Genomic DNA, 16,391 nt, shown 5'->3' with positions numbered 1-16,391 from the left:
TCCTTGCCCTCTATTGACCCCAAACTTGGTAATGATGAAAAACCTTTTGTTTTTCTCTATAACATGAACCACTCTAAGGTGAGGCTACAATATTCTATGCATAGAATTTAATTCCTTAATTTCTCTAGCAACTGGATAGGATAATGGTAAATCTGCCATTGTAAATTTGTGGAAGGAAGGTCTCTACTAGATTTTTTAGTCTGTGGCGAGGTTGATCTATTCCAAAATAGACAATGTTCGCTCTGGATGCTAGTTCACAAAATTTGTTTTAAGTATGAAATAAGAACAGCATTACTGAATATATGCCCACAGAGAGAATTCCTCTACCTTCTTGTAGTCATCCCAGTATCCATCCCATTCCAGGCTCCCAGAATAAATTAAGAATAGATTTCCCAGAGAACTGTATCTATATAGCTCTTCTACAAGAGGCCCTCCAGTAAAAGTTGGATGACAGAAGCCAAAGAAAGCCATTATCCTTGAACACAGCTGCTGGCCTTTCTGTCTAGTATATCCTTAAGAACAGTCACTTGCTACAACAGACTGAAATGTCTAAAAGTCCCAGCTACTCACCAACCAGTTCTTGAGAGCCTCCGTTGTTAGTGCTTCTGGCTGTGATGCTGTGGATTAGTCTCCTTGACGTTCACTTCCCAGCTTCCCCAACAGTCCTTTATTCCTACGTTGAAACACAGAAACCAGAAAACATCAGAGGGCTTTTTGAATGACCCCAAATAGATAAGAAGCCCCAGTGTTTTTTTTTCTGCCTAGGTCCTAAGACATTAGAAACACTTGATACCTTGTTGATTAAAGAAGAAAAAGAAAAAGCTTTTGAGTTTCTGATAACTTCTTTGATACCTAAACACCAATTTAATCCAATATGCATGTTTTAGCCTACACTACAAACATGCAAACAAGAATTAGTTCTTTCTTTTAAGTGTGTACTGAGCATCCAGCCTGGGCTTCTAACAAGCTACTTTCTGGAAAGAATCTAAATGAATCTGTGACATGTAATTCCTCAAAAAATAAAAGAGGTTTATAAAAAAATTCAGCTCTCACACAATTATTTGACCTATAAAATGAATTCTCCTTTATAAAGTTAAAATATGTCATTTACAAAGCAATTTATGAAAATCATTGTGAAAATTGAAATTCTCAGGAAATGATCCCAAAGTAGGGTTATTTTAAAAATACAGAAAGCATTTAGACTCTAAAGGTAGATAATACAAGTTTTTCAAGTCACATGCTCCAAGTGGTCAAAAATTTAAGGATATTACTTTGGAGAGGTGAGGAGGGAAGAGATAGTAGGGAAAAAGGAAGGGTAACAATGCTCGATAGGAAATGTATTCATTACTCATGTTACTGTAGCCCCTCTGTGCAGTATCTTTACAATAAAAAAATTAAGAAAATGTAACTTGTTTAAGGTAGAATCTTGGTAACCTCTTATGTATAGGTATTTAATTATTGATGTCTTAAATATTTAATTTCCACATAAATTTAGACAGAATCCTGTTTCTTGCCTTCTCATAAACATAAACAAGATTGTAGATCTAAGTGCACGTAATTGAATTGCTGTCTATGAAGGTGTGAAAAAATCTGAAATGTTACTTTTTAACATTCATTTGACTTAATGCATTGTTGGCACCTGGACAATAAGATACTTTTAGTTTATTATTTGTCTAAATAAAATGAATAAAGGAGCATAAACATACATGTATAATCACTCAGCATAACTACTACTTACCATTAACCTAATTTTCATTTTTAAAAAAAAGCATGGAAATAAAACGTAAGTAATTCATCTGGCATATCCAGATTCATATTTTAGGTTATATTTTAACATATTTATAATTCAGATAAAAATTGGGTAAAAGGCACAAAATTATATTTTAACCATAATATCAATCATTTTCCCTTAATCAGTGTAACCTATGAGGAATGCTCTGTAATTAGGATACATATGAGCATATTTTACCTCTTGTTGTCGTTAGTGGTGGTGGTTGTGAAGCCTGAACTCTGGGCCTGGGCACTGTCCCTCAGCTCTTCAGCTCAAGGCTAGCGCTCTACCACTTGAGCCACAGAGCCACTTCTGGCTTTTTCTGCTTATGTAGTGCTGAGGAATCAAACCCATGGCCTCATTCATGCAAAGCAAGCATTCTACCGCTGAGCTACCTTCCCAGCCTCAACCTTTTAAAATACAACAATTTTTACAGGTATTCCCAAGTTTTAGGAATGCATCTGTTTTATACACACATATCTGTTTTAAAGGTGCATTTGTAAGCTGAATCTGATACTGCTCTGATAAGCTAATATTTTAAAGTATGGTTTTCAAATACATTAAGAGAGTGGAAAGTAGGAGGTTGTGATACTTAGAGCAGAACCACATAGAACAGTAATATTAAAATTGCTTGATCAGATGCTTTTGTGGTAAAATCTATACCACTTTATTAACTTATAGTGTGCATATTAATAGCAGCAGGAGCCAACATACCAAATTGGAGGAGGGAAAAGACAAAATTGAACTTTCAAGATTTATCAATGATGATTCCATTTTTATTGCTTACAACATAGGGTATAAGACTACTATTTTCAGGCAAACATGGTTGTTTACTTCCTGAACACTTCAAAAGTAGCCATAGACCCCAGGGGCCTTAGTCAGAACTCAAATGTGACTTGCTCTCCACTTGCCAACTACCTAGATAGGTAAGTGGATTAGGAAGGACATTTGGGGTTGTTGTTTCTTTTGTTTTTGTCTTTATGTTGTGGGTTTTTTTTTTTTTAGTTTAATTCAGGGCTTGTCTTTTCTTAATTGGACCTTCTGAGTTAGTGCATTTTTCTCAATAGCTCAAACCAGAGGGTATACCTTTGCTCATGGGTCAATATAGAAAATTAGATTTCTTTTCTAATTGACCCCTCCAGAGAAGACTGTGGCTAAGGCACCCCTTAAGAAGTATGCGGAAGACTGAGAAACCCCACCTTCAGAGACGTGGCCATGTGTATACGTGGGATTAAAGAAGGCAGACACATCAGAACCAGTAGTCTCTTAATTCAATATGAAGTTGAAAATCGATTCCAGCCTATTTCCCCTGGGGTTTTGGCTCAGTCTGAAAGTGTGCAATAAGATGTTCACACCAAAGTTGCAGGGTGGGGGGGTTGGTTTGTTTTTGTGTTAACTCTATTTTCACAAAAATCTAAGTGAAACGCTAACTCTATTCAGAAGAGTTTACCAATAAGACTTCACTGAAGAGTTTTTTGAATAGCGCTATGCTCAGGTTTAAGTGAATAGATGAGCAGTCCATCAGACCGCAGCCACAGGGGGAATCACTGCCACTACTCTGGAAAGGTAGAAAGGAGAGGGTCCAGGAGAGCAAAAATGGTACAAGAAAAGGGTCATCTCAAGAGACACTCCCAGGACCCAAGGAGAGGGAGCAGAAAAGAGATGTCCTGATTTTCCTCCTCCTGCCTCTGTTCTTCAGCTGAGATCCCCCCATTACCAAAACCCAGCTGAAGACAGGATGGAGGTCCAGGTGCTGCTGCCTTGGGATCCCCAAGAGGGGTACAGAGAAGAGAAGTCGCAAAGGGAGACGAGGTTACTGCAAAAGATGACCATAATAATAACAATAATGAAGATAGAGTTAGCAGTGCCCTTATGTAGGCTGTTCTACTCACACAAGCTGATGATGCAGGTATTCTAATGAGCTCTGCTTTGTGAGGATAAAAATCAGGGCATTTCAAGCTAAGTACCTTGTCTAATATGATATGCAGCCAGTAAGTACAGCTTGATAAAACATAAAATTGTACATATTAATAGGGTATCATGGAATGAATATGTATATGTCAACACTGTATAATTACAGATTCAGGTTTCTTTAACAGATAAAGAACACTTCAGAATTTTCTTCTTGTGTCAGTTTTGTTGTGTTTATCAAGCAACTCTTCGATGTTATCTAAATGAATTGGCACAAAGTTACTTAAAATAACTTCTTATGGTTTTAATATCGGTAAACTCGGATGCCCTTTTTTATTTGCAATAATGTCATTTAATGTCATTTAAGTTGCATGTTTAAGAAATAGACCTTACAAGAAATTTATTAATCTTATGATGCCATTTTAAAATAATAATTTTGTTTTTGTTACTCAAACTTATTTTTACTTCATTCAAAATTTAGGAAAACTCATTGAATTATAGGAGATATTCAACATCTTATTATAAAACAGAGTTCATGTTAGAGGATAAGTTACTGTAAGTGATCTGAGCATGTTTAAGGCAAGCAAGGCTAAGCCAGGGTGTTTTACAGGGTAGATATTTTAAGGGCATTTTCAGTTTAAGATATTTTCAACCTACTGTAGTATTTGGGACATAATCCCGACATAAGTCAAAGAGCATGTGTTTAAGAAGGGAGATGATAGAAAATGTACTCATTATCTTACTCATGTAACCATAACCTCTCTGTATGGTATCTTTACAATAAAAAATATTAATAAAAAATAAAAAAAATTAGGAAAACTGTTTTGACTATAGTATATCTCAATTGAAATACTAAGGTTTCATCAGAATTACTTTATACATAGTGATGTTATAAAATTTACAGATGAAAAAGTGTCATATATGCTTACTGCTCAAAATGTACTTACTTTTTCCAGTAATTGAATCAACTATCAAAGAATTGTACTTCCTTAATATTTTTACTCATTCTGACAAAGCTGGTTAAAATTAACTTAGAATAATTAATTTGACATGGAAGAACATATACATCAGATTCAAAGTTATGTCTTTCAAGGAAAGTAAATTCTCTAAGTCTTAAATCAGCACATTGTGAAAACTGATAAAAGAATTTATAGGCTTAAACAATTTTTTCTTATTGATGTTGAAGTCTATTTGCATAATGCTGCTGTTAAAAATTAAAGAATTACTTATTTACTTAAAAAATGTATGAAATCAGTGTTATTGATTCTTATGCAGTAAAAAGTTCCAGTTTCCACATGAATTCTTATTTCTGTCCAATTAGATCACACATAAGCTTGTCTTGTCCTTAGAAGTTCAAATTCAGCTCATTTATGTACAGGGTGATATTAGTGAGAAAACACAAGTCTCTGTAATTTGTCTTTAATTATTTTGTTAGCAAAGTTTTTTATTTAAAAAAATTAAAGTTAAAAGTGTAGTAAATTCATGTAAATTCCAGGATTCAACCATTGAGCATAGAAGAGAACATAAAAGCAAAGCTTTTTTATAATTGGCCGGTGTTACAATCTCAAGTCCCATCAAAAATCATTTTTAAATGTTTCCAGTATTCAATTCTGATTTCAGATGGTTTGTCCCTTAGCAAATAAGGCAATACATTTATAACAATTAAAATCTATTTTCCTCCTTTTTATGCTTTTGTAATAATCTTAAATACATTTAACCTTGATATATGTTCTAGACCATGCATTGTCATTACAATCATTATTTATTTATTTTAATAATCTTTGTGGGTGATCTTTGTGGGGTTTTTTGGCATTCTTTAAAGTTTTTATTTTGCATTTGTTTTTGAAAGGTACTTTTACTACATGTAGAAATAGAGGTTGAGTTTTCTTTAGATATTTGCAACGTGCTATGGGTGTTGGCTAATCTTCCATAGTTTCTTTGACAAATCAGTAAGTAATATGGTTTCTCTGCTCATCTAAAGATGATGTCTCATTTTCTGGGGTTGATTTCACCTTTTCCTCATTGTGTTTCCTTTCCTGAAGCTTGAATATGGTGTGACCAGAAGTGATTTTCTGTTATTTATCTGGATTGGTCTATATGAACTCATCTGTTGATGTCTGAACATCCACATGACTATTTTTTAATAATGCTTCTTTCTCTTCCATTTCCTCCTTTTCTTCTAGAACTCTTATTACAAGCTCACAACTCCTTTTCACAATTTCCCTTACGTCTTTTAAACTCTTTTCTTCTTATTTTTTTCTTCTCACTGAAAACCGAACACAGATTAAAGGGTGGAGCAAGAGTTTCATATATATTTCCAGAGTAGAGAATCTACTCAAGGCTAAATGCCAAATGTGTTGCTGTTTACAACTATTTTGAAAATTATTTTGAGTGGATAGATAGTAGGAAAGTAGGAAGATAGATAGACAGGTAGACAGACAGACAGACAGATAGATAGATAGATAGATAGATAGATAGATAGATAGATAGATAGATAGATAGATAGATAGATAGATAGATAGATCAATTGATCGATCATTTGGCTTTCAGAACTTTTCTTTGTATTCTGTTGCCACCTGAGCACTATGTTAGATGTCTTGCATTTAATTTGTCAAAGTGTATCTTGAAGATAAACCATGGCCTTCCTATCATGTGGCTATTGATATTTAAAAGTTATCTGTCATTTCTTTAAGCTTGAATGCTCATCACTGGAGAGATTCCAAGTCTTTGGATACCTGTCCTCTTAGGCTATCAAGTGTCACCTTCTGTACATAAAGACAATCTTTCAATACAAAAGTCAGGGTTGAGTGGCATTCCACACAAAAGCAGAGTAGACCCCTGATCTATAACTAATGTATTTGAAGATTAATTGTTCTGTTTATTTTTTAAAAATCTTGAAAATCTGTATCAGACATGCCTACAGGTTTTCTATCTGGCAGTAAACCAGGTGATTTATTAAGATTTGGCAAGAAGCTGGGAATGGAAGGAAGTGGTTTCTAAGTCTTTACGAGCTCTCAGCTTTATCTACACATGAAGCCATTGACGTTAGCCTTCTTGTCTACCACAGTAACACCCGAAGACTTGGTAGCTTAGACAACAGAGTTGCTTCAGAGGTTTAGAGGCTGAGAACTCCTGGATCAAAGTTCCAGTTGACTTTGTATCTGATGAAAGTTCTGTTCCTGGTGAAGAGAACTGTCACCTGCTTAGCATGTGCTTCCACAACCTTTCCTGGCGCACACTTGGGCGAGGGGATAAGAGCCGTGTCTCTTCTTATGAGGACACCAATTCCATCTTGAAGACCTCATCCTCCCAATCTTGTTTAGCCTGAATTACCCTACAAAGGTCCCACCCCAAAGTACCATAGTATGTTAAAGACTAGAGCTTCAGCACTTTAATTTAGGAGAGATACAGGCATCCAGTCCATAATACTTAGCAAGGACAGTTCTGAAATCTAGACCATTTTCATAACTTCCCTTTCTGTTTTCCAACATGGCATTTCCACAGGCATAAACATAACACAACTGCTATCTTTTTACTGCCATTCTCATCCAGGTGTGATGTGTTCAGAGGGGCGGTATGCTGAGACATCGTTAGGGCTGGATACAGAGTTAAATTTAAAAGTATATTCAAGAAAGGGTTAGGTTTGCAAATATAATTGAAAGACTATACATCTTTTGAAGTGATAAATCCACTTTGGGATATTAAAGAAAATGTTGTAATAACGTTGTTATGAGTCATCTTTCCCTGTCTCCCTTTGCCTGTTTTCTATTTTGGAGCATACATCATGGTGAATGTTTATAGCATTATAATTGCTTAGCCATTGAATGATAAATTTGTGAGTGGAAACTGGGAGATTTATTTCTGAAATTCTGCAGACTTTGTCTTTTTATTTCCAATATGTGCTGAAGTTAAAATTTTGGAAGCCAAAAAAAATGTATATTAAAGAATATACTTTTCACATAGAATTATTCATGAATTATTACACTTTCAATAAATTTTTTCAACTGGTGTCCTAATCAAGAGGGAATATTAATTAACTTCATCCAAAAATTCCCTCTGTGTCAATATCCTAATCATTGGTCATCCTCAGATGCCACTGCTGTTCTGACTGTCACCTCTCCCTCTCTTTGGCCTCATTTTCAACACTGTCTACATGCCCCAACTCTCCAAATGCTCTCACTGGTTTTTCACTCAGCATTCTTCTATGAATCAGGAATTTGTCCATTTTTATTGCTACTTAACATCCAATCACAAGAGAACCAGTTTCTATTTTGTAAATATGTAAACTTCAGAAACACTGACAGACTGACCCTAAAATTTGGTAGAAAAATTTCAAGTCAACGATTGTGCTGGATATCTTCAATTCACTCCCCTTTACATCTATCTAAATCGTGTATGCCTCACTGTGTGTTTATATGGGAGGATCTGAGACCCACATGGGATAGTAAACATCTGTGCTTTGTCTTTCTGGGCCCAGCTTATTTGACTTGGCACATTCACCAGAACCCTCCATGGCCCTGCAAATGATATGATTTCATTCTTCCTGATGGATGCACAAAATTCTGTTTTATAGATATTACAGTTTTTTTGATCCACTCATCAATTGTGGGGCACCTGAGCAGTTTCTATAACTTGGCTGTTGTGAACTATGCTGAGATGAACATGGCCATGTATGTATCTTTGTCATATCCTCATGTCCTGAGGTGCACTGTTTAAAATAATGCCCAGTCACTTCGTTGTTTTAAAAGAATTTCCACACTGATTTCCTTGTTGGTTGTGCTAGCTCACATTCCCACCAATAACATATTAGAAAACCTTTCCCTGTATCCTCACTAGAATTTGTTGTTATTTGTATTCTTAAACTGGAGTTGCTAAATGAAGCTCAAAATTGTTTTGGTCTACATCTTTCTTATGGCCAGAAATGTTGAGCTTTTATTCATGTATTTATGGACCACTTTCCTCTGAAAAGTGTCTTTAGTTCCTGTGGCCATTTATTAATTGGGTTATTGATTCTTTGGGCTTTTTGTTTTTTGAGCTCCTTATGTATTCTAATTATTGAAATCTTGTGAGATATACAGCTGGCAGAGAGCTCCCATTCTGTAAGCTTTTTTTTTTTTTTAAGCTTAGAAACGATATCATTTGCTGTGCAGAAGCATTTAAACTTGATGTCAATTCTCTCTCTTATTTGCTGAGCTCACAGAATTCTTTTTGGGACATTTTTGTCTATGCCAATGAGTGCAATGTTTCTTGTAGTTTCTTGAAAGTTTCAATACCTGATGTTTGTTACTCAGTGTTAACTTTAGAAATCCAAGGGAAATTCTTGATTGATTGAGTTTATGTTGGTCAACTATCTTGGGAAGATTAAACGTGATTGAAACAGGGAGGGGTTCTTCATGCAGAGAATACTAGCTACTACTAATCAAGGTAGACTATGGAGCACACACAAAAGGAAACTCAAAAAAAGTCAATGTTTGATTCAGGAAAGAACTTAACATAGGCAGTTAGACATTTATAAAGTCATTGGAATAGATGGAGGAACTGACATCAAGGGAATTGGCAGTGAACTATTGACTTCAAGGACAAATAGGACAATGGCATAAAGAAGCATTAAGCAATTTAGACTACAATTCAGGCTACAATTGTATGATAACAGTGAGTCATTCCTTGAGGTACTGCACAGATAACATATTATCAGAAACTCATGACTTTTTTTCAAAAAAATTAAGAGGAAATGAATGCATCTAGGAAGTTACTCAGATAAACACTATGTTGAGTAATGTCTAGAATATTATCAGTGACTTATTGAATTTTCATATTGTACTTTACATGTTCATCTTAAATTTGTGTGACTTGGAATACTATTCCCTCAAAACAAACTGAACAATTTCCATTCTTTTTAAGTTATATTTCTTAGTTCTTTGCCTCTTTCCTTAAGGCCAGCACACTACAAAATGCTTGTAAGGATATAGAACCATAAAATTAAGTAAAATACATGAAGTTTGATCAGATCAGTGGAATTGCCTCTGAAAGTTAAGTTTTCAAATAGCTAGGAAAAAAACTAAATGCAAACCATGATACATTGGTAAAGTTTTGTTACAGTTATAATGAAACATATGACAAAATGATAAGGGAACCAAATGTAGTCATTACCTTAAAAAACAAGGTGAGTGTCTTCAAGAAAACAGATAAATCGAGTGTGGGATTTAACGTAGGCTTGGTGTAGTGGCTCGTATCTATAATCCCAGCTACTCAAAAGAAAGGTATTGTGAGGAATAAAAGTTCAGGCTAGCCTGGGTAAAAAGCTTGCCATCTTAACCAAGAACTTGGCTATGGAGTTCATGTCTGTAATCCTAGCTAAAACAGAAACATAGAAGAATCATGGGTTGAGCCAACACTCGACAAAAATGAAAGACCTTATGCAGAAAATAACTTAAGTGAAAAAGAAATCCTTAATCTTATCAGATAATTTAATAAATTGATATGACAACCATATTCTTTATTTAATGTTTACCTTAAGGCTGAGTTTTAATTCAACTTTGACATTAATTTCTGATTTCACTTGAGACATCTGTCTTTTATTTTAGTCTATTTAAGGGTACATTTGTTGTTGTTGTTGGTTGTGGGGCTTAAACTCGGGGTTGGGGCACTGTCCCTCAGCTATTCAGCTCAAGGCTAGTGTTCTACCACTTGAGCCACAGCACTACTTCCAGCTTTTTCTGCTTATGTTGTGCTGAGGAATTGAACCCAGGGCCTCATGCATGCTAAGCAAGCACTCTACCACTGAGCCACCTTTCCAGCTAAGGGTACATATTTTTTTTGCTTCTCCAAATACTAGCTCTTACTTTTGTTGATTTTTTTAATGTTCTTCCTCATCTTTATTTCTATTTGGTCCTTAGTATAATCTTCCTTCTGCTAATTTTCTGTTAGTCTGTTCTTTTGTACATCCCATTCTATTCAGAGGAATCCTCATCTTTGTCTTTTAATGCTTAGATTTGTAAAGAAGTTACCTTTTCTTTCTATAGATCTTTGAATTGATGGACGCTCTTCATTTTCATTCTTTCTTGCAAATTTGCCAATTCTGTTCTGATCTTGTCTCTTTCAAGATACCTGTACCCAATTCAACCCAACTACCTCAAGGGTATGACTCAGTAAGTCAGACAAGAAAACTGATCATATTCATTTATAAACACAATCTAGTTAAGTGGTACGTCTTATGAAAATATTAATGGCACTATTTGCAATAGAAAAATTCCTAACACATATGTAACTATAAAAGGCCCCAGGGCTGGGAAAGTGGCTCAGTGGTAGCGCGCTTGCCTTGCATGCATGAGGCCCTGGGTTCGATTCCTCAGTACCACATAAGCAAAAAAGAAAAAAAAAAAACGGAAGTGGCGCTGTGGCACAAGTGGTAGAGTGCTAGCCTTGAGCTGAAGAGCTGAGGGACAGCGCCCAGGCCCAGAGTTCAGGCCCCACGACTGGACAAAAAAAAAAAAAAAAGGCCCCAAAGAAATCTTGAGCAAAAGAACAAAGCTGGAGGCACCACAATACATGATCTCAATATGTATCACAGGGTTGGTGCAACCACACAGAGGAAAGAAACAGAACAGAAAATTCAGAAATAAATCCACACATCTGTACTCTGCTGATTTTCAACAAAGACACCAAACATACATTGGAAAAAGGCCAGCCAATTCAGTAAGTGATTGTGGGAAAACTGGATATCCACAGGCAATAAAATAAAACTAAACTCTATCTCTTCACATATAAAAATAGACATAAAATGGATCAAAGACCTAAGCATAATGCATTTAGATAAGAGGGATAAATTCAGTATTTCACAGTAATGTGGGAAGACTTGCTTACAACTGTGTATGATATGTTTTATGAAGAGCTAGATGAGAAACACCTGATGGCTTCCAACAGAAAAAAATGATAAATGTACAAAAAGATGAGAATAACAAGGAATTGGTCATTACACATTGGAAACATGCATGCAATTATCACATACACCATAGGTACAACCAATTAATATTAGTTTAAAAAGAAAATGTTTGACAAGAACCCAAAACAAACAAGCAAAAACAGAATTAACTTGCCAACATTGTTAACAAGCTTACAGATCTTTAATAGCAGGAATCACCCCACATTACAATTGTCAAATATTGTTGATGACCAAAATCTATCATGACTGTTTCTGGTAGGGAAAACATGAGCCCTGTCCTTTCCTTTCTGTAGATTGATGGAAAAAAAGTGAAAAATAAGAAGAAATTGTGGTTTCTTTTAGAATATTCATGAGTGGTTTGTTTATATTACTTTTTATAGACTGGCCTTTCCAAAACCATGTAAAACTGATAGATACTAATGGAAGTATTTATTAAACTGGATGAACAATAAATAACACAAGTTGATTGGGGTATGTTTTCTATAACATGACTTCAGAAAGAAAGGAAGTAAAATAAAAATTCCTATTCATTCCTAAGAAGCCAATTACTATGAGTATATTACTATTATAGGCATATGGATTTCCAAACAATTATACTTTCAGACATAAAGGTTTTAGGAGATCAATGATTATTAAATCAAGTGGCTAAAAATCCAGGTATATCTAATTGAGAAAAATAGGATATTTAAGACATGCTCATCTTAGAGAGGTGGAATTGAATCAACATAAAGAGAATAAAGTTTTATTGCATGAGATGAACCACCATGATCAGTTTCTGGAATGCATCTTATGGAAATTGAAGTGCTTATCAAATTCGATGTCAAAATTGTTCTCTTGTGTTTGGAAACATCTGAGACTGAAATATGAAGAAACATCTCCTAGAATCTACTTCTAAAAATGTTTTTGATAATCCAAAAGCAAACGTGCTTGGATAATATTTTGCTTCACATTTTTTAAATTTTTGGTGTGAATTATAGTTTCTCTTAGGAATCCAATAGAGTGAGAAAAACTCTACACACCTTAGTGTAGTTTAGGTTATACTGATTTTAGTGCTGTGGGAAGTTCAACTAAACATTGTATGGCTTACCATTTTTGAGATAGAAAGTGCTTTCGTTAAACAAACAAAACAAAATGTGGATTAAAGACCTGAAACATAAGATTTAGAGAAAAGTCACATTACAAATGTAAATGTGGATGGTCAATTCATGTAAATATTAGAGATTTTCCAAGCGACAATTCACATTAAAAAGGGGCATAAGATGACATGATCTTGTATTTAAAGAATCCCATGGTCTCTACTCCTAAATTACTCAAGCTGATTTGAAACTTTGGCAAAGTAGCAAGGTAAAAAATTAACCCTGAAAAATCAATGGCTTGGGCTGAGAAGGTGACTCAGCAGTAGAGTGCTTGCCTTGCATGCATGAGGCCCTGGGTTCGATTCCTCAGCACCACATAAGCAGAAAAAGCTGGAAATGTACTGTGGCTCAAGTGGTAGAGAGGGTTAACCTTGAACAGAAGAGCTGAGGGACAGCATCCAGGCCTAGAGTTCAGACCCCATGACCAACCAAAAAAAAAAAAAAAACAATGGCTTTTCTGTATGCCAACAATGACAAGAGCACAGCTGAAATCAGGAAAGCAACTACTTTTGTAATAGCCGCACAAAAAATAAAATACCTAGGAGTTAACTAAGGAAGTGAAAGACCTCAATGATAAAAACTTTAAAAACCTAAAAAAAAAAATTAAAGCAGAACTTAGGAAGTAGAAAAAACCTCCCAGGCTCCTGGGTTGGGAGGATTAATGTCCTGAAAATGGCAATACTTCCAAAGGCTATCTAAAAATTCAATGTGACACTTATCAATATTCTAACCTCATTCTTCAAGGAAAAAGAAGAGGCCATCCAAAAATTCATATGGAACAATAAAAGACCCCGAATAGCAAAAACAATCCTTAGCAGAAAGAATAGTGCTGGAGGAATGTCAATACCAAATTTCAAACTGTACTACAAAGCCATAGTAATCAAAATAGCTTGGTACTAGTACAAAAACAGACCTGAGGACCAATGGAATAGAACTGAAAACATAGAAATGAACCCACAGACCTATAGCCACCTAATCTTTAATAAGGGAGCCAAAAAATAGAATGGAAGAAAGACAGTCTCTTCAGAAAATGGTGCTGGCAAAATTGGCTAACCACCTGTAGAAAACTAAAGCTAGATCCTTATATATCACCTTGCACCAGAATCAACTCCAAATGGATCAAAGACCTCGAAGTCAAAACAGATACCCTGAAAACCTTACAGGAAGGAATAGGAGAATAGGATAAACTGTAGGGCTTCTTGGCACAAGCTGAAATTTTCCTAATAAAGACCTAAAACACAACAAATCAAAGAAAGGTTGGACAAATGGGATTGCATGAAGCTGCAGTGCTTCTGCATGGCAAAGGACATAGTTAGCAAGATCAATAGAAAGCCCACGGATTGGGAGAAGATCTTCACTAGCTATACAACGGACAAGGGTCTCATATCTAAAATATACCTTGAACTCAAAAAATTAAATCCCCCAACAACAAATCCTCAAAGAAACAACTGCCAAATAATTAAGTGGGCCTAAAGACTTACAAAGAAACTTCTCTGAAGAGGAAAGAAGGATGGCCAATAGACACTTGAAGAAATGCTCAACTTCTCTAGCCATAAAAGAAATGCAAATCAAAACAACATTGAGATACCACCGCACCCCACTTAGAATGCCTATCATCAAGAAATCTAATAACAACAGATGCTGGAGGGGATGTGGCCAAAAGGGAACCCTACTGCATAGTTGGTGGGAATGTAAACTTGTTCAACCACTTTGGAAAGCAGTATGGAGGTTCCTCAAAAGACTCCACTTAGAGGTCCCCTATGACCCAGCAATCCCACTTTTGGGCATTTACCCAAATGATCACAAACAAGGCTATACTAAAGCTACCAGAACAGCTATGTTTATCGCAGCATTATTTACCATAGCTAAGATACGGAACCAACCCAGAAGCCCCTCAGTAGATGAATGGATCAAGAAAATGTGATGTGTGTGTGTGTGTGTGTGTGTGTGTGTGTGTGTGTGTGTGTGTGTGTGTGTGTGTGTGTGTGTGTGTGTATGAATTCTATGCCTCCATCAGAAAGAATGGCATTGCTCCATTTGTTAGGAAATGAAGAGTTGGAAAAAAATATATTAAGTGAAGTAAGCCAGGCCCAAAGAAACATAGATCCCATGGTTTCCCTTATTTGCAATAACTAGTATAAGTCTAGGATAAGCAGAAAAGGTCAAAAGCTATGTACATATGACCATATAAGATGATGTTAAGTGAAATGAACCCCAAGATAGGAGCACAAGAGGTTTTATCTTTGTTGCTGTTCTTCTTAATATAATGTACTATGTGATTTTTTTGTTTCTTTTGTTATGTTCCTCCTGCACAGTATAACTCGTTTTCACTGTATTTGATTCCGACGCCCTGCATCTTGTAAAAACACTTCACTTTTCTAGTTTGGGGAGGGGAAGGGAAAAAACAAAATGTTTAAATAGGGATCCAGGTTGACCCATTATAACAATGAGATGTACAAGACACTATGTTGAAAACCAACTTTACCACTTAGAGGGAGGAAGTAATTGGGGAGGTGGGGAAGGAAGGGATGGTAGGGGAAAAACAAAGGAGGAGGCAACAATGCTCGACAGGAAATGTACTCATTATCTTACTCATGTAACTGTAACCCTTCTGTACAGTATTTTTACAATTAAAAAAATTAAGAAGGGGGGGCTATCATCTAAATGAGCTGCACCAATTAAAGAAATGGGAGGATACTTCAATGAAAACATCATTAAATTGGGAGAATTCTGTAGACCAATAAATCACAAATTAGGTTTTGTGTCTGTCTCAGATCAATAAACTGGTAGTGGATGATTTGACAGCTCTTAAGGAAGGTTTGTGGTCCTGTATTCTCATTATCTAGACAAGAGTATTACCGTGTGCCTGACATAATGGGAGGAAGGTGAGGAAGCAAATGAGGACTATGCCTGCCCTCTGTGTCTGAGGCCTTGGGAGTACAAACTATTCTCATTAGGAAGGACTTTTAGGGACAGAAAAGAGCAAAATATAAAGAAATAAACAAAAAAATTAGAGTTGTAAAAAATCATAAATGTCTCTTCTCCTCCCTATCTTCATGCAGGAGTGTAATCTTAGATGAGAAAATATTGCTAGTGCATAGTTGGTATTTAAGAGAGTGGAAGAGAACTGGGACAGAGCTGGGAAATTTTAGAATTCATCCCTGAACGGATACTGGATAGAGCAGCAGTTTCCAGGAAAGGAACCTAAGGGAAAGCTTCCTTCTAGATAGCAGAAAATCAGGAAGACAAGTGGACAAGCCAAGACAGAACTGAGGCTGAGAGATAAAGTACTGGCAGTAGCCAGGCACCTGTGGCTCATGCTTATAATCCTAGCTATTCAGAAGGCTAAGATCTGAGGATCACAGTTCAAAGCCAGCCCTGGCAGGAAAGTCCATGAGACTCTTATCTCCAATGAACCACTGGAAAACTGGAAGTGGCGCTGTGGCTCAAGTGGCAGAGAGCTCACCTTGAGCAGAAGGACTCAGGGACAGTGCCCAGGTCCAGAGTTCAAGACCCATGACTGAAAAAAAAATTACTGGTGGTAAAGTCAGAAACTTGATTCTACTACTTTTAAGTGGACTGCTGGAAAAATTGTATCTCTGCAGTGTTGGTGCCAGTTGGAGCAGAAGGT

Source organism: Dipodomys merriami, unplaced genomic scaffold (genome assembly GCF_024711535.1).
Source record: "Dipodomys merriami isolate MVZ:Mamm:240054 unplaced genomic scaffold, mDipMer1.0.p SCAF_6, whole genome shotgun sequence".
Lineage (NCBI taxonomy): Eukaryota > Metazoa > Chordata > Mammalia > Rodentia > Heteromyidae > Dipodomys > Dipodomys merriami.
This window is presented reverse-complemented; position numbering follows the sequence as displayed.